The sequence below is a fragment of the Myodes glareolus genome, chromosome 5, assembly GCF_982192425.1.
Source record: "Myodes glareolus chromosome 5, mMyoGla1.1, whole genome shotgun sequence".
NCBI classification, from domain to species: domain Eukaryota; kingdom Metazoa; phylum Chordata; class Mammalia; order Rodentia; family Cricetidae; genus Myodes; species Myodes glareolus.
The window spans coordinates 27,947,592-27,974,213 of record NC_142030.1 but is presented as its reverse complement, the minus strand read 5'-3'; the positions used below and the strand labels follow the sequence as shown (position 1 = coordinate 27,974,213).

General features: G+C 45.5%; 1 protein-coding gene across 2 annotated transcripts in view; it reads right to left on the bottom strand.

Annotated features, from left to right (window-relative positions):
- Cacna2d3 (calcium voltage-gated channel auxiliary subunit alpha2delta 3) overlaps positions 1–26,622 on the bottom strand; it is an 837,667-nt gene that overhangs the window by 365,492 nt on the left and 445,553 nt on the right. The window lies entirely within an intron of this gene.

Below are 26,622 nucleotides of genomic sequence, written 5' to 3'. Positions count from 1 at the left end.
TAAAGTAACAACTTTGGCCTCAACAAACCAACTCTTCCAACATTGTGACGATTTTAAGCAATTGAATTCTCATCTAGTTACTCAGTACCATGGCTACCTCACCAACCTTGAAAGTCTACTAAGATCCAAACTTCTCCAATGAGCACCTCAACTGTCCTTAAATGGGAGCCAGATCTCAAGAAGGTGCCATAGAGAGGAGGAGGCAAGGAGAAAGGGACAGACAGCAGGAAGGTGGGGAGAGCAGGATGGAGGGAACTGTAAATTGGTTAAGTTTTGTTCACCAGACAACAACTTGCTTATTTGGGGCACTGCACTCATAGGCACGGCTGTACTGAGTCCCTTCTGTTCCTAGAGTGCCACACACCCTTTGAGTTTGAAAAGAGGAGAAATGTTCCGACTAGTTACGAACTTCCAAGACAGGCTGAACTGCAATTAAATAATGCCACATCTTGCCTTACTTGTTGTCAAAATAACTGTTTGACCTCAATCATTTTGGGCATCAAAGTTAAATCCAAGAAAGATGGTCCCCAAACTATCATCCCTGGCCAATCTGTCTTCCTGCCTATAAGAGCCATTCCCCCTGAAGCTTATTTTTAAATGCAAAATAGAACACAGTCTACTGACTATCCTTGGCTCATGACATCTAAAGGGTTTTTTCTTTGAAGAAGTGGGTTTGCCCTCTGCTTACTGGGATATCTTTGCCCATCCTATAGGAAGGTTGGCTTAGACAGTGTAAGTCACCAGATACAGCAGAAGGGAAATTTTGGCCCCCTTGTCCTGCAAACAGCTCAGCACATCCTTCTCCCCGACACCTGCTCTCCACCACACAATACCATTGTAACTACAAGCTTCAGGGCCTGTCTGGGAGCTCTCAAGATTTAAGAATGGTCTTGGGTGTTGGAGAGTGTGAAATCCTGTGTAAGTATAAAGTGGCAATAACTCCAGCGCCTCCACATTCCAAGTATTATTTCCCATAAATGTAAACCTCCCACAGTTGAGTGTGCCATTTTAGTTCCAATGTCTACACTTCCAAAGACCTAGCTATGGAAGGAGAAGGGTGCTAATGTTTCTCAAGGGCCCCCTTTGAGCCAGGAATCCTGTCAGGTATTCCTCATGTTAGCACCCAATGCCCACCATCTACAAGGCAATAAATAGTATCTTCAAGGCAGCTACTACTAGAAGTGAGGGAATGTCATGTCAGGAATAAAAAGGAAGGGCACCTGGTAGTTACACTGGAACTGAAACATAGCACTTGTGGGAGCATGTTCCAGAAAAGCAATCTCTGAAGATTATCAGAGGGTTCCATAAAAGATGTTAACTTTCTAGGCTATGACCATGGGGCATGTGGCTGAGGTGGGGCAGAGAGCATCTTTAGGAAAGAAACTGTTAAGGTTTGGGAAACATAAAAGGAAACAAATCCGCATTGCTATGATGACACAGGACTCAAGGCTCTATCTTGTCACCTCATCACGTGTCCAGCCTACAGAGGACTCCTCCCAAATGTCTGTGACCACTGAGATAGTTCATTCACAGCTGCTCTCCATCAGGGCACATGCAGAACTGTGAAACCTACAGGGGGCACACTAGGGCTGACATGGGAATAGTGTACCCAAGAATGTGCAATTCAATAACCTTGATCCCTTGGAATTCCACTACTTTGGCTCCTCCTTGTACTGCACAGATTCACCCTTACCCTCTGTCTATGCCATGAACCTCAAGGAAGAGATACTTCTGGTACTCAGGAACAACCCTCCCCTGAGGCCAAGAGAGCCTTCAAGCATTGTTCTCCATTGCCAGGAAAAGCCAAGTCCTCCCCAAGTTATTCCTTAACACCCAGCCACTTAATCTCACATGCCTTCTTTTGACAATCCCTTATCCTAGACAAGTCCACCCTTCCCAGTTGCTTGAAAGTTGCTTGTCTGTGCCTTTTGCAATTCCTGGTCCAGTCTCACAAAATCTACCTCATCCTCATTGTCTCAAGATGACATTTACTTTTATGCTCTACCTGTCCCTGGAGATCTCTGCCTCTTCCACATCTATCTAGTGATGGCTCTGTGTTTCCCACTATCATGGATCTGTTTCATTCAGTAGAACATATTCCTGGAGAAATCCAAATACGGCTTCTTATAAAAAGTCAATTGTCTGTAGCCTCTACCAGGCTATACTACTCAGTTCCCTTTTATTACTGCTATCTCCTAACCTGCTGATCGCCCACCCAAGTATGCTTCAACACTGAGCTCACTGCCTTCCTGTATCATCTTCCTAGTGATGGTTTTGGAGACAGTGCTGATCCTGGTTCTACATCACCACTTCCCCTGGCAATCCTACCTACCTGACCCGCCTACTCCCAGGGCCTTAACTGAGACTTTGTCAGTGTTGGTACCAGAGTCCCTACAGGATTTTGATTTTTCTGAACTCAGCAGTCAGACCTTAGGTTGCTTTCCCCCCATCAATTAAGTCCTTAAGTAGCTGTTCTCCTCGGTCCTGTCACCTCTGTGAAGGCTAATCTTTGTTAACAACTTGATCAGATCTGGGATCAACACACATACGGGTGGGTCTATGAGGGCGTTTCCTGGAAGGATTAGCAGAGGGTGGAAGACCCTTCTCCAAAGCGGGTGGCCCCTTGCATGGTAGCCCAGATAGAAAGAGGTCGGAAGGAGAGAAGGTTCATGTTTGCCTGCTCACCTTCCTCCTCGCTTCTACCACTGATGCTGTCATTCCTTGTGGAACTGGAATCCAGTTTCTTTGACCTTCTAATTTAGACTAAAGACCAGAAGCTTTCCAGGGCTTCAGCACCAGCTCTAGACTGCTGAGGCATCCAGTCTCACTGGCCGGGCAGCTACCAGGTTCTCAGCCCATTTGGTGTGTGGATGGTGACTGTTGAACTACTCAGCCTGAATCATATGAGCCAATCTAATAACCTCTGTGCAGTATATATTCACTGTGCAGTTCTGCTCCTCTAGAGATCCCTGACTAATACAACCCCCCTCATTCTTCTAGAACTTTCTAACTAACTGCAGATTCTGACACTCCTTTCCTTTGAATCTACACCAAGTTCCATTTATTAGTTCTTCTTCCATCTAATTGAAGACTCAATTCTAAGTAAGCTCAACTTTCCACTCCCAAAGAGCTAAGTATGGCTAGAGGAAAATACAGTTGTATTAGCCAGTTTCCCTTTAGATGTATAATAAAACATCTCAAGTGTCTCCTACTGCTCGGTACCCTTTAACTTTCCTTTAGTCAATCAACTGCTTGACCATCCTGGGGGAAAAAAACTGTACCCATTCTTTTCTTTGAACCTCCATCTTCTTTTCTTCCCATTAACCTTCAAGATCCCCTTCTCTCTCTTTTAACTCAGTGACTTAAAAGAAAGAATGCATGAAGTCATCACTCTGTGTGCCCTCTTAGGAAGAACATTCCCTTACCACTCAGCCAAGCAGAAGACACTGAGGACCCAATCCCTGCTCTGAGTTACTGCTGTTTGGGCGAGACCAGTTATGTGTTGTTGTTATTTTGTGGCTGTTGTTGCTGTATTGTTTTGTTTTTAACATGGTACATAACTACGGGGGGGGGACAACTAGTTTTAACAGTCTTCAGGGTGACACCTGACAAACATCGATGCATATAGAGTTATTTATTAATCACAATGGAGAAGCCAACAAAAGTTTTGGATTTCTCGTGCCTTCCCCGCTACTCCCCCTGCTCTTGTTTACAGTCACAGGGGACATGTGTGAACTTCTGGAGTTGTTTTCTTTGCCTCTGAGGCAGCCAAGGGACTGGAGGCCAAGATGGGTGAAAAGAACAGAGTCCCTTCTCCCTAGAGATCCTCTGTGCAGACTAGTCCAAGGAGACAGACAAGAGGAAGGAACTCTTTAAGTGGACAATGGACCAAATCGTGATTTACCACAGAAGCTTAAGTTCTGAATAATTATCTCCAATGGTAAGGCTTGGAGTTTAAGAAAACATTGTAATAGTTTTGAATGTATTTCCAAAGAAGAATCATCACTTAAATATGATCCTTAAGAAGTTTCATGATAAAAAGTTCATGGTGGGACATGACACTCATGATTTAATAATATTGGAATTTTTGAGACTTAGACATATTGAGAATTTGAATAGAAAAAGTAAAATGTGCTGTGAGAATGAATCTCTCAGAGACCATCCTATGCTTTGACTAAGTTCACAAGTTGCTCTCTGAAAAACAAATGATCAGGTTAAGTTCAGGAAGACTGGCATAACCTATTTGCTTTGGCAAACATGTTTGAGATACTCAGAGAGGCCTTACAATAGATGACCATGTCTTAACTCATTAGGCTGCACATAGCACTCCCAGACCTACCCAACCCCTTCTACATCCACTTGTAAAATACTGACACATTCAACTTTTTCACAAATACAGATCTGGCCAGTTGTTAGTATTTATGATATAGATTCTAAAACATGCATAATTATCATTAATATTGTAGCTATTGAGGACAGACCTCTGGCGTGTACGCGATTGCAAAGGTAAGGAACCTCCTTACTGAGTAGAGTGGTCGAGCTGTATTCAAGTATAACCTCACAATGTTGCTCAACACAGTCAGTCAGTGATGGTTCATATTGCCTCTGGGCATGTCTGCAAGAGGAAGGATGACCTACTATAACCACCAGACCAATTGAAAGGGAAAGGGTGAGCTGAGCACTAGCATTCAACTCCACGTGCTTCTGGACTATGGATGTACAACAACCAGCCATCTCAAGCTCCTGCTGCTGTAACCATAACACCCCAGGCATGATGAACTATACTCTGGAACTGTTAGCCACATAGACCCTTCCTTCCTTAGGTTGTTTCTGGCCAGGTATTTTGTCACAGAAATACAACTAATATATATTATATTATATAATATATATATATATATATATCTCCTACTCCAAAGAAAGTAGAATGCAAAGTTACCTTTGAGTATCATCCCTAAACTAGCTTGTAAGCCTTTGAACTATGGATTTGTAAAATACAGAGGTGGTTGCCATCATCATCATCATCATTAACAACTGTCATCAGCTGTCGTCTACCAAGTATTTAGCTTGTGTCAGTTGTTGTGCCCAAGTGTCTATACATTCTGTTCTCATTCCTGAAACTGCCAGAGGAACCAACTACTCCACATACCCTAAAGCCCACTTCATTGTGCTCAAGGTCTCCCAGCATGAAAACGCCTTAACAGATAGCATGCTATTGCCAAGCAAGTTGCCACAAAGACACAGCCTCAGTACTGACAAGACCATAAATTTTATACTGAGTTAAACAATTGCCATGCCCAACATTAGATAACATAGGCTAGTCCCAATCAACTCATTTGGTCTGTAGATTTATTCTGGAAACTACTCTTAAAAGATGAAGCTGGAGAGCCAAGCAGTGCTGTTTAGGGAAAGAGCCATATGGCCACAAGGAAGGTCTGAGGTCTACTTGGATATCAGGGAGGTCTGAGGTCTACTTGGATATCACGGAAATATGAGGTCTACTTGGCAATCAGGGAGGTCTGAAGTCCCTCTGGGTATCAAGGAGGGTGAGTTCTATCCGGGTATCACAGAGGTCTGAGGTTTACCCAGATATCAGGGAGGTCTGAGGTCTACCTGGATATCAGGGAGGTCTGAGGTCTACCCGGGACTGCTGAAAGAAAAGGCTTAAGTGGGGCTAGAACTTGCATTGTAGAGTGAGAACACACACACAGGGCCCTGAACCATGGGTTGCTTTCTCATTTGGCCCTTGCCCCAGGGACACAGCATCTCTGCTTCTCTGTACACACTCTTCCCAAGAACTGCAGAGCAGCCAGCTTAATTAAGTCACTCCAACCAATAAAGGCAGCATTGACTGGCTCCCATGGCTCCTCCCAGGTACTAATTACCTTCATTGGCTCAGCCAGCTTCCATGGAAACCTTAGAAAAGCAGCCATGTGCTCAACATCCTGTACCAAATGAGGTCTCCTGATACTCAAACACTCTGCCCTACAACCAAAGGACCCCGCGGGGGATTCCCATCATTTAGGACAAGGCAAGAGCGCCAGGCTCAAATTTCCCTTGGCAGAGCACAATCACCTGGTGAACATGTTCCTGTCCCTTGGCGACCCCATCAAGTCTCACTGACTTTCCCATTACAGCAGGGGCAAGCGAGGCAGATCCAATGGTGCCCCATGACTAAGTCCTTCTGGATTTTATTGTCTCTCTGAGTCTTGGGGTACTGGATCTTGGCAACTCCCATTCTGCAAGCAGCACTTGGCTCCATTTCCATGATTGCTTCAATCATGAGGTGACTTCAGCCCCTCCCCTGCAGATTTTGGCTCCTGATGCTGGGAGAAAGCCGAAGGGTCTCCTATGCCTGCCTGCAGGGGCAGCTGTACTCCTATAGCGTCCTGACCTCAGCTGGCCATCTACTGGGGACAAGGGGAAAGGAAAGGCATTATGGAAATAGGAAGGGAGCTGAGGGCTGGGGAAGGTTTTCCTTGTCACTTTTGATAAATCACACCCTCCCTCAATTGCTCTCTCCTCGCCTTCGTTGTGGCAAAGTGATTATTGAGGAAGCGCCAGACAAAACCTTACAGAAAAGAAATGGTCTCAGGCAGATGCGCTCCACTGCCCCAGAGCCCCCAAAGTCTCTCTGTGCCTGTGACTGTGACATAGCATCCCAGAAGCCTCCAGAGCTCCCCAGAGCACTCACAAGGCCAAGAGCATGGACCAGTAAGTGGGGAAAAGGGGGAAAGTCAAAGACAACATCTTAGACTTGACTGGATACAACGTTTTCTCCAATGAAGACCCCAGCTACTCCATTAAAACGAAACAAAACGATAACAACAACAAAAACAAGATGTTTGCTTCTAGAATGGGGGATGGGCCCTCCTGTGAAACTATGTAACCATCAAGACACAATTTCCCAATTTATCTCTAGGTGCTATATTTTATGTGATTCGTGTCTTTCTTCAATCTTTATTTTATTTTATTTTATTTTAAAGACCACCAAGCTTCTACTAGGGAAGGGTTGACTTCCTGGCCAAAGTAATCCATTTCTGGCCAACATCGTCTCGTGAATAATTTCCATATTTACCGTCTTTTATTTATCACAGTTCCCTTTGCACAGGTGAAGAACAGCATGAGGGAGGATGCTCGCCCACGTGCTCCCCCAGGGCTGCATATGTGCATTCCCCCTTACTCTCCTGGCCACTGCGCTCAGCTTAGAGCAAGCCTCGCCAGCCCGCAGAACAGCATGTAGAGGGAGGATCAAGGTGTGTCTGCCTGCACAGCTTGCAAGACAGCCAACAGGTCTGCAAATTAAATGTGAGAGATCAGGGAAGACTGACCCATCCCAGGAAGGGAGAACAGGACCCTGACAACCCAGCTAATGTCTATAATCACAGCGATAAAGGTCTGTAAATGGCTTCATTCCACACTGTCACTCACAGCCCTCGCTGTGCCCTCACTCCTGCTACCTCCAGTGACCCCTGGGATGGCTGAGAAAACAGCTTACCGCTGTGAGTTCTCTTACAGAGCAGCCAGATGGGGCGGCTTTGCTCCATCATTTGTGCCTGCAAAGGGAAAATGCCAACAGGAAGATTCATGGTAATCCATCCCATCTCTGCAAAGCTTCTCTGATTTATTAGGGCATAAACTGCTGTACAAGCTGTAATGAGACATGAATGTTCTGGAAGGCCTATGAACTCCAGGAGGAAATGTCTCACCATCACACTTCTGTGCACCTCATTTATTAACAGCTTATGCCAACATAGCCTGGAAAATCCTGCCATCTTCAGAATCCCTGGCAGTCACCTTTGCGGTAGGCATGGAAGAACCGCAGGAGGAGATGTCCAACTCAGACAAGTGACAGAAAATGTATTGGCACACTGCATACAACCTCCAAGGCTTGTGAAGTACATCATAGTCTCACGACCATGCTTTCTGGGGTACAGGTGCAGGTGGGGGCAAGGACTCCCCAGCTGTGAGACAGACAAATCTAAGTGAATGTTTTGCTGCCCCAGTGTCTCTTGGTCCTGAATGAACATGGGAAAGAGTATGCTTAGATTTCATTCAGATCCCCTGTTACTGGCTTCAACTCCTCCTGGAAGAGTGTTTTCCCCAGCCTAGGGGCTTCAAAACAATTATCATATTTGTGCTCTCTTTGCCCTTTTGATTCTAAATATAGATTAAAAAAATGAAGAGCAGACTGGTCCATGCTCTTTTATATTTCCCGTAGTTTGCAGTCATTTCCTTTCCTTAAAGTATGTGTATCACTTTAATTCGGTTTTGGCTTCATTTGTCAAACGTCACGAAAGAAATGAGATGAAGGAGTGAGTGACCAGGAGAATACACAGCATCCTGACGTGAGATTAGGCATTAGCACCCATGAGATCAGCTTCTGACATCCTTGTATTCATTTCCACACTCTCTCCCAGGCGTAGCATGTGTTAGAGAACTAGCAGGAGCAGGCGCAGCACAGCCAAGGACTCACGGAGTGGTGGTGTGCAGAGTCTGGTGCAAAGCAGAATAGTGAAAGGAACGATTTCGCAATGAAAAGGCAGGACATTCAGACAGACTCGGGGATTTTCTGAGCATGGAGCCCCGGGTGCCTGTGCCTAGTGACATCCTCCAGAACTCATTCTGTTCCAATCCTTGAGGAGCGTGTGGCTTAACCAAGGCCAAACATTCAGACTCAGTGCTCAGGAGGAAGCAGCAGTGTGCCATGCGAAGCCTGACCAAGGCATGCGAGTTAGGCTGCGCTGAGGGCAGGGAATGCCTGTGTTGATACCGGAAATTGTTCCTGTGCTTGTCTCCTTGCAAGAGACAGAGAGGCTTAAGCAAATGCTTCAAGGAGAGAGCCTGTGATTGGGAAAGAATCTGGTTTAACAAAGTAGCGGAAGTGTCTTCTCTGCCAGAGGCTGCATGCACCTTACAGTGCCTTGCCGGCTCTCTGGAACTACTGGGAAGAGCTCAGGACTGAGGGCTTTCTCATCTGCTGTGTTGCCAAGAGAAACATAAATAAATCCTCCTGGTTCACTTGGGCCTGTAGATGTTTAATGGGCACTGGAACCCAGTGAAAAGGGAGGGTAACCGTTTTCCTCTTTGTCACCTTAATCTTCAGGCTAAATTCCATTCAACTTTCATGCAGACATGCAAATTGCCCAGTGAAGCCAGTCAGCTGCTCTTGTGCTCTTTGGGCAGCTGCTGTGGTGTGGGCATCTGAATGTTTTAGACAATACCATGACCACCTTTTAGCCCAGCTTCGCAAAATGAAAGTGTATTTTTCCTTCTGATCAGAACCTGGTCTCACCGTCAGGCAGCTGTCAGTGGTGGCAACCTTCTGCTTCCTAACCTGTGAGCTTGGCTTCTATTCCCTGCACCCCTGACTCACATCTACTGTTTCTATGCCTAAAGTCCTCTTGTCTCCCCAGATAGTTGCCTGAGTCTTCTTCTAAGGTTCTCACTCCTTGTGCTAAGGGCTGAAACGATAAACGATAAACCCATTTTCACCACTACAGCCCTCTTGGCAGGCTAGCCAAGAGACTTACATTGCAAACACCAGAAGAAAGAATTTGTTTTTAGTTTAAGAGACTGAGAACCCCCCATTCGCTGCAAAGCAAATGTCAAGACTGAGCTCAGGGTGCATTCCACACCTGAGCAATAAGCCTGTGTCAATACTGCCTAAAACACTGTCACTGTAATTAAACACAGAGAAAGGCCAAGGATGTCTCCACGCCCAACGGTGGAGCCTCTGCTCACATTAACTATGCCGGTCTTGGATTCTCAGAGCATCAGACCCAACATCCTAGCAGGGTTCCTGGTGGCAGAGCCTAGAATCTTCCAGGGTGCATGCACTTGAGAAACTACAGAAGAAGAATGAAGGTCAGGGTCATTTGGCCTTGGCCACACATACACAGGTCCATATGGAAAGCAGAAAGGGACTTTGATGTACTGTTCCCTTTGCCTCTCCTATCAGATCTGATTTGTTATTGATATTTCAGCTATTCTCTCCTGTGTTTAGAGGACTTGACTTTTTAAATCATCAATATTTCATGAGGTCTATTGATATTTGATCTTAAAATCAAAGTGTTCCTTAAACACAACCAAATTAAAGAATCCTCTGAGATTTTGAGTAAGGAAATGGTTTCTTTATAGCAAATCTGCTTTATTTTCTCTTTAAATCTGTGGTTCAAATACATATATTGTTTTTACCAAACCGGACTGTTGTATCTATGTTTAAACCAAGTAAAATGATCCATGAGGTGATCCGATGTCCCATTAGGTATGAAGGTAGAGGAAGGAGTCACAAAAAATGAAACAGGCTCAGTTAAAATGTCAAGTAGAAAGTCCCTGCAGGTGCCACTGGCACTGACCCCTCTTACTGATCCCTCCTACCTTCTACTATGGGTGAGCATTACTGATGCTTCCAACTAGCTAAGATCAAAACTGACTGGCAGATGTCATAATCCAGTCTTAAGAATCCAATCCCTATCTTTCGCTTTTTTATAGAAATATCAAATCCTACGATTCAAGGGTTCGACCTTCATGTTTGAAAAGAATTCATTTAAAGAAGGGTCTTTTATGTGAATAACTTATGAATGAATGTTATAAGGCTGTCTAAAGCTGTGTCCATGCATCATATATGTTATAGTAGTCAGAAAGTAGAGGAAGAGCTAAGCTCTACTGGACCCAGACCTGTGGATTTAGCTAGAGCAGCCTCTACTAAAACCAGGAGTGAATTAGCCTCTGGAGTAACACAGTTCACAAGCAGTTCTCTGTGCATGTGGACCATGTGGTCTATGTGTATGTATTCACATGTGGGCATGTGTATGCAGGTGTGTATACCATGCATGGCGTCTGGAATTCAACATCGGGTATTCCTCAACCTTATGGTGTGAGGCTGGGCCTCTCATGGAACCTGAAGCTCACTGATTTTTCTAGATTGACTGGCCAGTGGTTTCCAGAAATCCACCTGTCTCCACCCACAGCCACACCTCATGCTGAGGTTGCAAGTGCACACCACAACGCTCAGTGTTTTACAAGTATGTGCCATCCAACTACGACCCTCGTTCTCCAACAGCAAATTCTTTAGCCGGTGAGCCATCTCGCTAGTCCCAGGAATAGCTTTTCTGATGGGAATAAAATCTGGTTCTAGGTCTGCTCCTGGTTGTAGCCTTCACCTCAAACCACATGGGCAGATTCGGCTGACTCGGAGCCAGATAGAGGTGTCTAATGACACTAGGTGTTCAGACACTGTTGGGGATAACACAGTTCTGGGTTTCCCTCACACTGCTAGGTAATCCCTGAATCACATGATTCAAAAATAAGACTGACCTTCTTTCTATTCTAGGAAAATTTAGTTTCCCATCCTCCAAGTCCTTTCTGTATTTGTCTGGTGGCACACGTCTGGACAGAAGGGACCTCAGAACAAAACTGACATTACTATCTGCGGCCGTCAGAACAGACACAGGGACCCGCATGTGAAGGGAGGAAGGTGAGAAGACACCTGAGCATTCTTCCCTGCGATGTCACCACGTGATGGAGCAGTTCCACACACAGCCTCTGCAAAGGTACATGTAGAAACCAAGTCAGAAACACCCCTTGAATCTTTCTCCAAATGGCATCTTCTTGGCCCAGTTTCCACTCACTAATGCATTATGGAAAAATCTACTTCAAAGGAACGTTTAAGCACAATTTTGTTCTAACTTTGTCTGGTTACCAAGGACTTACTTATAAAGAATGCTTTTTATTTTTCTGCTCGCTTACCTAGTTTTTACGTACATTATCTCTGATTTCCTCAATGTCAGCTTCTCCTGCATTATTAATGCAATCCACTGACGCTGTCTATTGAGAATTTAAAAGATCTTGAGTTTGCCTCAAGATTAAACATAAAATAAGGAAACCTTTTTACCTAGTGGTGAACTACAGTTCTGTACCCAGAGGCAGATTTCCATGGGATAGATTTAACATTCCATATGCATGCTGCTCTCTCTCCTTATTCACCCTTCCATCCAAATGTCCATGGTCTTCTCCCTGCAACTGTGCCCTGACTTTCCCGGAAACCCATTCACCCAGCCACCTATCCAACCCCACCGATGACTACTGCTTAAGCTTAGCAGTCCAAGTCCAGTGGACTAGTGCCCCCTGGCTTCTGTCATCTACTCCCATTCCTGGCTGTCCTTGCGGTAGTATAAGTATAAGTCCTTTGGGGGAAATCATTGCATGCTGGGATTAGTAGAGCTACTTTATGCCTGGCCATTTAAAAAATATCTGAAGCTAAGGAAAATGGAATTTCTTGGAATTAAAGGAAAGTGCCTCATAAAAATAACTTGGTGTTTCATTCCCAAGGTCTGTAACTGCAAAGAAAACTTTTCTTGTTGAGTGAGGAGGCAAGCCCCAAAGGACTGACTTGGAGCTCAGTGCTAAAGGACAGACGGAGCACCGGAGAGTTGAATGCATTTCATTACCTTGAACTTACTCTACAGGCATAATTAGAACTCCTCTGAAAAGTCACCTAATTATGTAATATACAGCAAAGTATGTGAGCATTTCATTTTGGCATTAAGCAGCATCTACCAAACTCCCTTTTAATCTACAATTCCATACTTGAAGGGGAACAAACAGGCTAGGTCGTTTCCACGGTGATGCTTTCCGGTTAGCACCAGCAGCTCATCTAACAGTGGAGGACACATCTTCCCCTTGAGGCATCTCTAGAGAAAAGGCATCTTAGATCACCCTGGCATATTATTAGATGCCCCTGTTGTCCTAGAGTAGTGTAGCCTTGGGTACATTATTTCTCACAGAAATATTGGTAGTGTGGGGGACCAGAAGAGACATCCCTAACCTCCCTCTAGGTTGCCTGGATGGAACAGGGCTACCTGGCCCAGCAACAGAGCTTATGGTAGAAGCTCCTGGAGTCCTAAGCCACGCCACCACTCCTACCCCTGCCTACCAATTGTCCAAGACTCCTTCTGCCTCCTAACAGCTGGTCTAGAAGTTTCCTCCACCTCATTGCTTTCTGACTTTTCTGTCACCAAGAAGCCTCCCCTCCCACTCTGGACCCAGGAACTAGCTTTTGGGCTTTTCAAGAACTTCTCACTGTGTCAAGACAGACTATCATTACAGAGCAAAGGTATCTGTCAACCAGAGAGGAGAATGCAAGGCACAAGTAGGCAGCTGTGAGTGCTGGAAACTTGCAAGAGAAAATTTACTCCTGAGGCAAGGAAGCAAGGAATCCAGATGACATAGGCACGCCAATCACCCCAAATATTCCAGAGGCGCAACGAGACTTTCTTAAGACACCAGCAAATTATGTGAGCATACATGTTTGCCTTTTAAGGGGAATCTATCAAACTCCTTTTAATTTAGGGTTCCATACTTGAGGGGGGAACAAACAGCACAAACCACCAGAGTTTTGGAGACTTCAAATGTCAGGGAGACTATGTTGGACATGTAGATCTGACCTTCCGAGTTGTGAAAGTTCTTCAACCACACCTTGATTGGAGCTCTTGGGTTGTGAAAAAGTCCTGGGGGAAAGGATGGGCCTACTTGTGGCCCCAGGGCTTCTTGATGGGGAGAGGGGTGGACTCTCCTCCCTGGCCCCTCTTCAGGACCTTTACCAGGAAGCACTCCAGAACTTCTCTTCTCAGGCCTTCAGTTGGCCCCTGGGGTGAAATCTTTTTTCTATGCAGGATTCCATCCTGGAGAGCCAGCCAGTATTCATGAAAAAGAGAAGCGAACTTTCTTCTCCTTGATTGTTCAGAAGGATTGTGATGATAACTGAACCATCTCAAGTCATTTCCAACGAATGGAAAGATTAACATCTGCACAGACAAAAAGGTCAACGCAAGCTGGGGACAAGCAAAGACAAGCTTCTTCGGCTGATATCATCAACCACAAAACAGATGCAATGAGGGGAGAGTGGTGGTGACGTGGCCATCCTCCCAGTTATAGACAAATGCCTTCCCCCCTCACACACCGGACTCCATCCTTGGGGTGTTGGTCCCAGGGCTGGTGTGCACATGGGGAGGAAGGGGCTCAGTCTCTGCACCTCATGCATCTCACACATGTGTCAGCTGGTATGAGTTATCCAACAGTGACCACATTTTGGGGAGAAATCACCCATTGATTTATCACAGGGGGCATAAATCATAAATGCATTTAGTTGTCTTCATCGCCTCTCCTGTCATCCTGCCCCTCTGAAGTGAAATTAAGAGGCAGATGTCTTATCTGGGATCAATTCCAGATCCCATTTGGGTTTAAAAAGGAAAGCCGGGGAAGGGTTTCATACAAACCTTCCATCACAGGTTGATCAAAGTCTTGGTGCCTTGAAGGCCAAGCCCCAGTGCCATAGTAGATAGCTCGGAGAGGTCCAGGGATGCAAGAGGTAGACACCTTGGCTCACACAGTTCCCTCACATCCCAGAGGAGACTGAAGATGCTAACAAGTTCCACTCTGTCTCTAAGACAGAACTCTCCCCCATCCCATACACACCCTGTGGCTTACAGCTGCCAAGGCCTGCAGAGATTCTTGCTCAGGGGGAGGTCCCAAATGCCATGGAAGAACAGAGACTGCTTGGCTGCAAATTTTTAAATTTAGACTAAACCACAGCAAGGGAAGAAAAGGATTCTTCCAGAAAGTTCTCAAGAGCTTCTCTTAAACACTTCTACTTTCTCCACCCTCAGATTCCGTGGAGGTCTTCGGGGGTCCTGCCTCATTCATCGCTTTCCTCACAATTCCTCTCCTATTCTCCCTCCTGGTTCCAAGTGCTAAAGTCTGCACAGTTTTGTTGTTGTTGCTTTTGTTTCTTTGTTGTCTATCCTAGAACTCTCTCTATAGATCAGGCTGGCCTCAAACTTACAGGGATCTGCCTTCCTCTGCCTCCTGTGTATGGGAATTAAAGGTGTGTCCCGCATATGCTGGTGTCGATCCTTGCACCAAAGAGGGATAAGGCATTAGCGAAGCTGTTTTGAAGATTCCAAAGTCAGAAAGCTTGAGCAACTGGTTTGAGATTACACAGTATAAGGTGACATTTATCAACAAGCTCGGCTTTTCTGCGCTTTCAAATATAAGCCTTTCTAGTTCTTGGTTCTTCTATGAAGTTTCCTATTTTACAGCAAGACTGAGAAATCAGTACTCTTTCCTGGGTCTTTGGAGTACATTTGTACATTCCACCAAGGACACCAGCTCCTAATTGTCCCCAGGGAAGGCGGCAGATATGATGAAAGCATATGCTAAAAGGAGAAGGTGTGCTCAGGGAGAGCTTTACTGAAAATGAAGATGGAGATAAGCAAGCCTCTGAAAACACACAGTTCAGAACTTTGATCTATAAAACATGGATGGAAGCTGAACGGCCTTTGTCCTGGGACTGTCTTGACACCACATCAGCATCCCGACTACACCAGTACTGGGAGTATTGGCTCTTGGCCTCCACTGGCCCATCTGAGGCAGTGACAGCATCTTCAGGGGTGCTGTCTTTAAGAGGGAAGCAACACAGACCGGTGCTTTCCTCATGTCCGGAAGTGAGCTGTTAAATGTTCCATGTACTTTTTTAAAATTATTTTTCAAGGGAGACTGAACTTTCATCTAATAAGAAGAGTTCCAAAAAGGGCTGCTTCCTACACTGAGAGGAGAGGAAGGAGTGGCGCTTTGGAAGGCGAAGATAATGACTGTGCAGAGGAAACACATTTCAGTAAGTGCTGCTTGGCTCCTGCTCACATCCTCCCCTTTGGAGTCCTGAACTGGACCGGCCTCCTTTGAAATTCGAAAACCATCACATCTTATCCTATCCCACTGAGGTACAGAATAAGTCACATGAAAGCAAAACTGAAGTAATCCAAATCTTAAAAGCTGCAGAATTTCCATGGGTTGTGGGGGTCAAATTCATAGAGGCAAGAGTTGAAAGTCCCTCAAATCCAGGCTTCTGAAGCCACTGGCTCCACATGCCTGCCCCCAGCCTGGTCCTCCTTCCCCACAGCAGAGGGCACTTGGGAAATCTGCTCCAGAGCTCTGCAGGGGCCCCAGGAGGCTTCCTGGCCATTGAACTAATCCCCTCTCTACATCTCACTTTCAGTTCACATTCCAGTACCGATTTCCACATGGGCCTCTCTGCCTTCCAACAAGGCATGTCAGGCCACAGAATTCATGCCTGATAGTTAGCATACAGCTCATGCAAGTCCCCCAAAGAGGCCCTGTTAGCCACCACCCTCAGCTGTTTCCTCTCCTCCAGAGGAATCCCTGAGGAACAAAGAGACTAGAACAAACCCTTTTTTCACTTTGTAGAAGAGAGAATAATGCACCAAACTCAAATTGAAGATCCTGGGAAGGGGTGGGGAGGCTCTTGTGAGAGGCTCTGGGCTCCAAGGAGGGTCTGAGAGGGATCAGGCTTGAAGTGCTGGGCTGTAGTATCCCACACACTCACAGAAGTGTATTTTCTTCCCACTGTTCATAGACAACACAAGGGTATTTGGGTGGACAAGAAGTTGGTGGCCAAAATCATCTGGCATCAGAAGGCTTATGGTTAATGCTTGGGTGTAGGAAGACAGAATGCATGGTTTGGCTTATAGAGGTTATCAGACTTCCGAAAAATCTACTGCAAAAACGAGCTTCATTTATGAGAAAAGAAAAGTGATCTGTCTACCCCCTCGCCCCCCCAAAAAAAAAACAGAGAGAGAGAGAGAGAGAGAGACAGACAGACAGAGACAGAGACAGAGAGACAGAGAGAGACAGAGACAGAGACAGAGAGAGAAGCTAAGTAAGCAAATAATGCCTCGTCTGGGATTAAAACCCTGTACTGTGAAAGGCTTATGCCAGGTTTAGGGACTCAGAATCCTTCCTATTGGGCTGCTGGGATCAAGTTTTAAAAGTAAATCATCCCTCTGGTGTACACAGCATTAATAAGCAGCACATAGGGAGAGGTGGAAAACTTGCCTTGACCTAAATCCACCTACTCTTCCTTCCATCCACAAATGTTTATCAAGCACCTACTGTGTATTGGGCATTCTACCAGGTTCTAAGCTTAGAAGAAAAAAAACAAAAACAACAACAACAAAAGCAAACAAATAAAAACCAAAAAACCAGAAACTGTTGTGTCTCCTGGAGAAAATAAGTACATCAGAGATAACGGTGCTGGTCAGTAGTCACCACTGCAGTTAGTGCAATGGAGAAGTTGAAGGTGCTGAAGAAAGATGTTCCTACGGAAGGTCATGCTCTCTGACCACAGCAGTCTTCCTCAAAAGTTGGTTCACTGCCATCTGGAACTAAAGACAGTTTGAGACTCTTATTGAGTCCCTGGATACTTTCTAAGTCCCCCACCCCTACCTCACAAGAGAGCTCAAAAGCAAAGTTCTAGGCAGGCTATGCTCTTTGTCCACCCAGGAGTCTCAGGACAGCGGGAGGTGCTGGGGATTAGGCTACAGATGTGGGCTTTGCAGGCCAGTTCTGACATTTGCCCGGTTGTTGGTTCTTGCATAACTTTGTTCCTTTAGCTACAAAGCAGTGCATTTTCAGTGTCTATATCTTAAAAATCCTTCCAGGAGCAACAAAGTAATGCTTGCACGGGGCACTGCACGTGGTTGACCAGCATTCAGGGATGCTCCTGGACAGACGGAGCCTGTCAAGCAACATGCTGTTCACATGGTGAACAAAACAGACATGCTCTGCTTTCATAGCATTCTGCTTCTCATGGGAATGACAAACACGAGTCACCTCCTAAGGCCTTACCTAACAGTTACAAAATGAAAAGCGGGACCCATAAAAGGAAAAGCCACAATGAAGGCTAGAGTAACCTCAGGCAGGCAGTCAATATGAACATTGAGATGTAGAAGACATCTCAGACAAACCATGAAAACTTGAAGTGCCAGTCAGCGCAGAAGCTGGAGGCCAAGGCCCAGCAGGGGGAACGGGGTACAAATGTCCCAACGTAGCCAGCAGCAGAGGGGACCAGAGAGTACGAGGCATGAGGGGCAGCATCCATGGGGACTGGAATCAGGTCTTCATGGACCAGAGTGAGGCAGCAATGGAAGTCCGAGGAAAGATCAAGATCATCTGTTTCTAGTTTCCAAAAGCTCTCCCCATCCTGTGGGCTGACTTTTCATCATACTGATCATTTCCTGCGCAGACACTGTTTAGTTTGGTGGAGTCCCTCTTCTCTAGTTTTGTTGTTGTTGTTTTGCTGGTCATACTTTGTCATCGTGTCCAAGACAAATTCAAATCATATAAAAATCACATCCAGACTCCACATCGGATAAAGGGTTAATTCCCAAAATAATAAGGAACGCTATAAACTCAATAGTAAAATAAAAGCACAAAAACAACCTGATTAAAAAAAGGAACAAAGGACTTGTATAGCCATTTTCCCAGAGGAGACATACGAACAGCCAGCAGGTGTCTGAAACCATGCTCAATGCTGCAGGCTTCAGGGGAAATGGGAATTAAGGAAATCCCCATCATCCTTGTTATGGGGAAACATAATAAAATCTGGCAAGAAAGGGAAGCTCTATACAGTGATGGGCTGTAAACTGGGATATTCCTTAAGGAAAATAGTATGGAGGTTATTTAAAAATTAAAACAAAACCACCCATGGACCACAATCCCATTTCTGGGAATAGAAGCAACAGAACGGAGATCGGGATTTCTAAATGATTGACGTCCTCCCATGTACATCACTGCTCCATTCGCAGTGACTAGAATATGAGAACAACCAACACTCACGTGGAAAGGGATGGGGAAAGAGGATGTAGCATGCATGTAAAGAGGAGTCTACCTCATTTTCTACAATACAGATGGACCCTGGAGAAACCAGGCTAATTAAACCAATCACAGAAGTACAAACACTACATATTTCCGCTCACATGGTCCGACTACAAGAGTCAAGGTATCAGGGGTCTCAGAGGCTGCAGAACAGGACATACTCCTGGGAAGATGTGAGTTGAGGGGGATGGAGGAGCTGTTGGAAGAATCCTATGAGGTAGTACTCCAGGCTGGCAAGGTGGCTTAGCCGGTAAGAGGGCTTACTACCAAAGCTGATGACCCAAGTTCAATCCTCAGAACCCACAAATCGGAAAGAGAGAACCAACTCCCAATAGTTGTCATTTTACCTCCACACATACACACACACATACACACACACACACACATACACACACACATATACACACACACATACACACACACATATACAAATACACACACAGATACACACACACATACACACACACATACACACACACATACACACACACATACAAACACATACACACACATACACACACATACACACACATACACACACATACACACACACATACACACACATACACACACATACACACACATACACACACATACACACACATACACATATACACATACACACACATACACACACATACACACACACATACACACACATACACACACATACACACACACATATACACACACATACACACACACATACACACATACACACATACACACACATACACACACACATACACACACATACACATATACACACACACATACACACACATACACACATACACACATACACACATACACACACATACACACACATACAAACACACACATACACACACACATACACACACACATACACACACACATACACACATACACACACACATACACACACATACACACACACATACACACACACACATACACACATACACACACACACACACACACACACACTGGCTGAGTTCCAGAGAGCTGCTGGACACTGGTATTGTACACATCTGGTGACATGGGATGTGCCATGAAAGTTCCGGAGTGACATGTATGTTTGGGTTTTGCCTAGACTGTGGTCAAGGTGAGTAGATAAAAATCTCCAGATATGCCAATTGTACATACTAGCTATGTGCTGTGTACACCAATTTTACCTAAAACTGGACATTTTTAAAAGAAAATGTCTCTCTGGCTAATCCATAGAGAACAGGTCATAAGGAATGCTTCCCCCAGCAAAGTACATGGACCGGAAACCCAGAGGGGATGGGAATTTGGTTGTAACTTAGTGCAGGTATGAACGGCAAGTGGAGGGAGATCTGATTAACTAGGCACTGGGCGTATGGCCATTCCTTCCTCACACCAGGTATATCACCACCAGCAGGATGGTGGATGAGGACTTCACCCTCCCTTCGGTCCTGTTCCTCCTCACCTGGTTCTATGAGGAAGGTGATAATTGCTCATGACTGAGACAATGAACACACAAGGTAGTGCTTTGTCAACACACCTTGGGAGCTTTGGCAGTTTCCAGCTACCTAGCTGAAGGAGACATAGGTTAGTAGAAACCCCCCTTTCTAGGTTTTTGCACACTATCCTGTTTAATTCTTTTTTAACAATTTTATTTTATTTAATTAACTTTTTTCATTTATTCTACATACTGACCACAGTTTTCTCTCCCACCTCTCCTCCCATCTCTCCTCCCCCTCCCATCTACTCCCCTCCCTATCCACTCCTCCTCCATCTCATTGGTCCAGGGACCAGTTCCTATAGCATATCAAGTTGAGGTGGGTCCAAGCTCTTCCCCCACAACAGAAAGGCAGGAGAACAAGTTCCCAAAAGTCAGCTAGGTGCCAGGTACATGACCTGATCTCCCTCTAGGAACCTTACAAGCTCGAGCGACACACTGTCACACACAAGCAGAGGGTCTAGGTCAGTATCATGCAGGCTCCCTAACTGTCAGTCCAGAGTCCACGCGCTCTCACTATTGACAGAACTGCACAGTACGGGTCGATTTCCAGGTGTAGAAAATGTGAGCACCCAGACACCACCTTATTCCAATAGGTAGTATTTCCCTGTCCCCATTCCACCCAAGTCCCTCACTCTATAGTCCAACCGAAATAAAGAGAAAAAATACCTTGGAAATAAGAAGATGCCATTGGTACGCAAAGAATGCAGAACTTACTTGGCATATTTTGATTATCATTGGGTATACAGGCTAATAAAGGAAAGTATCTCAGTACCAAAGAGGCAGGACTTTAAAGGCTGGGGTTAGCTCTCTACAGACCAGATGTTTACTTTGTCTGCTATTCCAGGCCAGGCAGCAAAGGCAGGCTAGACCAGGGCAGGAAGGAGAGGGAGTTATCCTTCTGTCCGCTTCTTTCTGGCGGTCCCAGCCAGCCTTAACTGCTAATTGGGCACAGTTTAGAGTCACTTGAGAAGAAAACCTAAACTGAGAGATTGTCCAGACGGCAGTGGCCTGTTGGCAGGTCTGTGGGGTATTGTCTTGGATGTCAGTTAACACAGGAAGGTCCAGCCTACATAGATGGCACCATCCTCAGGCAGGTGGTCAAGGGCTGGATATAAAAACTAGCTGAACATAAGCCAATCTGCAAGTCAGATAGCAAGCATCCTCCTCCATGGCTCCTGTTGTACTTCTTGGCATTGAGGTGAATCTGAAAGAGCACTGTACCGAACAGCAAGAGGCCTTCCCTGATATTTGTGGTAGTTTGAATGCAATTGGTTCCCATAATTTCTCATAGGGAGTGACAATATTAGGAGGTGTGACTTTGTTGGAGTGGATATGGCTTTATTGGAGGAAGTGTGTCACTGCAGGGGTAGGCTTTGAGGTTTCCTATGTTCAGGATACCACTCAGAGTCTCTGTCAACTTCCTGTTGCCTGCAAGATGTGGGACTCTCAGCCTACAGCCAGGTCTGCCTGTGTGCTGCCATGCCCCCTGCCATGATGATAAAGGACTGGACCTCTAAAGTATAAGTGAGCCACCCCAGTTAAATGTTTTCCTTATAATAGTTGTTGTGGTCATGGTGTTTTTTCACATCAATAGAAACCCTTGGTAAGACAATTTCTCTCAATGATGGACTATAACCTGGATGTCTAAGACAATTAAATCTTTTCCTCTCCTAAGCTGTTTTGGTCCCTGTGTTTATCACAGCAAGAGAAAGGAAACAACACTGGCTCTTGCTCCCAATGCCTTCCTCCCCAGCAACACTGCATCCCCTGGCTGGGGACAATTATTACCCCAGCAATAGTTAGTGGATTTCCCAACACTGGCACAATCAACCCCAAACACTTCACTCACTCACTCCCGAAACACTGCAACCTAGCCTCACACGTCCTTCCTCTGAGCCCTCGCCAGAGCTCGGAGACCCTGTCCCCTAGGTTCTTTCTGCAGCAGATACAACTGGTCCAGGTGATGTTTCTCATGTTTCCAGACTGGACAGAGGCTCTTCCTTGAGTCATGGCAGCATCACTAATATTCTCTTCCCTCTCAATTTATGGCTAACACACAGATAAATAGCAATCAGATTGTTGGGCTCTGCCTGCAGGCAGGGGAGGCCAGCAACCATTCTCACAAGCTCCCCATTGATCAATGCCTTGGTGACTCCAAGCATTGATCCCCAGTGACAGGGCGAAGGTCATGGGTTACTGTCTAATATGAGAGGGTAAAATCCTACGACAATCAGTCCATACTCTGGGATCTGGCGCAATTTTTTTCACCTATTAAACAACACTTTCAATCTGAGTTCCAGGCTGGATAGAACTACATAGTGAGACCTTATTTAAAAAAAAATTAAAAAAATAATAAGGACTTGCAATAAGAGAGCTTCCCACAGGGCAGGGCAGAACATTGCACAATAAGCTACAGTAAGCAGAAGAGTTAAGGCTTGCCTAGCACAGTGGGTGAAGGCTCTCAGATAGTCCCTCACTGCAAGACGGTGGAGTCACCTGGTGGGAATATACACCATCCCTCATATGCTTTCTGAAGACAGCGCACCTGGCTGAAAGCCAAGGCCAACAAGCCCTGGAAGGGATGCAGCAGCTGAGGCCGCTGAAAAGGGGCACACAGTTGCCGGGAGCCCGGGATTCTTTCAACAACTGGACACAGACACTCCTCAGTGTGTGTCCTTCCTAACACGACTTGTCATGTTCTTCTTGCTGGAGCCACAAGATGTCTGATGCCAGCAGAAGGAATCAAAATTAACCTGGGAGACAATGAAGCACCCCGGCCTGCCTTCAGCTCTGAGGAAGGACGACGTGCGCTCTCACTATGGTGGCGACAAACGCCTTCCCTGTTACTCGGCTGACTGACCGCGAGTAATGAATGTCCTTACGACCTTTTCAAGACAGCGGTAGGATTTATCACCTTTGAAAGAATACAGCAGAGACACGCACTCACCCTAAACTCCTAGGCTACAGGGTGCCTGCAGTCCAGGAATGAGTGGAAGAGCGTGGGGGGAGGGGTAAAGAAAGGATCCTCTCAACAAAGCCCTGCCACAACACACCAGTGAGAAATAGCAGTCTTCTGAAGCACTTGTGGGGAACAGGGTCTATCCCCTAGACTCCTGCCATCCACTAAAGTTGATGAACCCTGGCCATGAAGATCAACTCCTACACTGCATGTTAGCCTAGTCTTTGTCTTAGTTGCTCAAAACAATAAGCTCATGTACATTCCATACACAAAACCCTCCAGAGCCCCTGTCAATCTTGTATCAAGGAAGGATCCCAGCTTCTTGTGCCCATCAAGCGCAGAGGTGCCAAGCTCTGCAGCCCTGCCAGCCTGTCACATGACCCAGTCCCTGTGCTTCCCAGCCCCAGCCATGCATCCCTTGGTGAATTCTCTCACATGCCCAACTCCATGGTTGCTTTAAGTTATCTAGAGGCTTCCCTTCCTGGCCCATCTACAAGAATGACCACCATGCTGTTCTTCATCTCGGAGCGATGTTTGTCTCATTCAGAAAATATATCATATTTCTTTTTTAAAAATTATTTTCTTTTTTTAAAGGTTAATTAATTATGTGTACAGTATTCTATATGCCTGCAGGCTGGAAGAGGGCACCAGATCTCACCTTGGATGGTTGTGAGCCACCATGTGGTTGCTGGGAGGTGAACTCAGGACCTTTGGAAGAGAAGTCCGGGCTCTTAACCGCTGAGCCATCTCTCCAGCCTCAGTGTATCGTATTTCAAGTGTTATTTGTGATCTGCTTCAGTTTTCTGTGATTCCTTTGTAGGTTTATAGCAACCCCATACTTCTGAGCTCTCTTAGAATACCCTGTAAACAGTTACCCCATGATGAACTGCCTGATACTTTCTTTCAAATATTGCTTCTGCAGCAGTCCCCAACTCCCCTATGTCACATAGCAATCTGGTTCTATGGAAACAGATACAGACAGTGTAGGGGTGGTCATGAGGACTATTTTCACATACACACACACACACACACACACACACACACATATGGATGTACTTATCACTGGGTTGCTCATGATCTTGGAAAAAGCCTGTCTCCTTTCCACCTGCTCAAAGGAAGGTGAAAAGCCATACATGGGAGTACTAGAATACTGGAATTTAGGAAGAAAAAGATAGAATAAAAAAATTCTTTCCAAGTGGCTCTCAATTATTGGAAAACTGAGTTCCTAAAAGAATTAGCCCTTTGGAGGAAACCAACAGCTCTCTAATTGGACTTAATATCCACTCCACAGAGGGGATCATGCCTGGTAACAGAAACCTAACCAACTTCTTGGCTAGTAAAGTGGATCTTGAAGAAGAACCTACAATTGTCACTTCACTAAACCAGTATCACCCCTAACTACCTTCTAAATACTTGTCCGTATACCCACAGATAAGTGTAGTCTTCACCCGCATCAAAGAAGCTTCGCAACAGATGAAGACAAATACAGAAAATCACAAGCCATGTGGAGTTGTGGAACCCAGTCCCAATAGATACATCTGCAACATTTCCCACACCCAGTGCTCAGGGTTCATTGAGGAAGAGGAGGCAAAAGAGTTTAAGGCCACCCGGTGGTGGCGCACACCTTTAATTCCAAACTTGGGAGGAAGAGGCAGGAGGATCTCTGTGAGTTCAAGACCAGCCTGATTTACAGAGCTGGTTCCAGGACAGGCAGAGCTACACAGAGAAACCTGTGTCTCAAAACAGATACTACACACACACACACATACACACACACACACACACTCCACAAGATTGTAAGTTCCAAAGGAACACAAAGTTTCTTGTGCGATTTGTGTCTCTGAAGAATATCAGAGGTTACTCCCATAAAGTCTCACCAACAAGACTTCATAAAAATAATCTGAACAAGAACAGCAACAGATGGGGCTGGAGAGACGGCTCTCCCAGAGGTCCTGAGCTCAATTCCTAGCAACTGCATGGTGGTTCACAACCATCTGTACTGAGATCTGGTGCCCTCTTCTGGCCTGCAGGCACACATGTGGGAGGAACACTGTATACATAATAAATAAATATTCTCATGTTTAAAAAAGAATAACAATAGACACGCTAATGATGATGAAGGTGTCAATCCTAACAAGAACTCCAGGCAACTAAGGAATGCTGAGAGCGGAAGACAAAGTCTGTCCCAGAGGGGAACACAACAATTGGTTAACCACTATAAATGGTCAGCCCTGCACATCAGACAATAGCATCACACAGACGGGACAGGGTGTGCTTATTATGTATAGTAACATTACACAGACAGGGCAGGGTGTGCTTATGTGTGTAGTAACATTACATAGACAGACAGGTTGCACTTATGTGTGTAGTAACATCACACAGACGGGGCAGTTTACACTATGTGTATAGTAACATCACACAGACAGGACAGGTTGCACTTATGTGTATAGTAACATTACATAGACAGGGAGATTGCGCTTGTGTGTGTAGGAACACACGTTAATAACTAATGACAAAAAGAGTCCATGATTTTCTGCAAAAGAGCAAAGAGGGCATATGGGAGGGTTTAAATAGAGCACATGGAAGAAGGAAATGATGTAATTATATTATAATCTCAAAAAAAAATAATAAAAATAAAAAACCAACTCTGTCTTCACTCAGAAGCTAAGCCCCACCCCCCTTCAGCGATGCAGGCTTCATTGAAAGATGAGGTGCAGGGACGCTGAGCTTCTACAAAACTCCTCAGGGGCACGGAGGCAGACCTAAGCCTCTGACCATCCTGAACACCTGAACACCGTAAGGACAAGGCAGACTAAAGCAAAGGAAGGCCTGCCTGGACAAGGCCCCATGCAGTTCTTTAGAGATCTAGGAGGATCAGTTTTAATCTTGGTGCCTTCAAGGGCACGGCACGTCTACAGTGCTTGGACGGCATGCCCTGGGGTGCTCCTCGGATCACAGCTTTCCCTTTACCCCATCTAAAACTGGTTTTGGCTTCTGCCCTGTGGACTCCACCAGGTCACTGAGGACCATCCAAGGACCCTAAGCCCCAGGATACTAACTAACTCCATCAACTGCTATTGGTGCCTAAGTTTTCACTGCAAAGGGGGGGGACATAATAGTAGAGTCCCCATCTCACAGCATGGCACGCGAAAGGCTTAGAACACTAACTGACACTTGACACTCAATAAAAATTTGCCTCAGGTATCAGTGTCATCTTATGATTTAAGAACACAAGAGATCAATTTAAAGCTCATTATTTATTGAAGGAAACTCGAGTTCAGGGGGATGGATGGAGAGGAAGTAAATAGAGAATTCAAGAACAACTTCTGTTGCTTCACATAGAGCCCTGTGAAGATGGACCTCTTAGTGACATCCAAGAGAAAAAGATGGGTCATTATCCACATTACACACACACACACACACACACACACACACACACACACACACACTCGCAAACTTCATG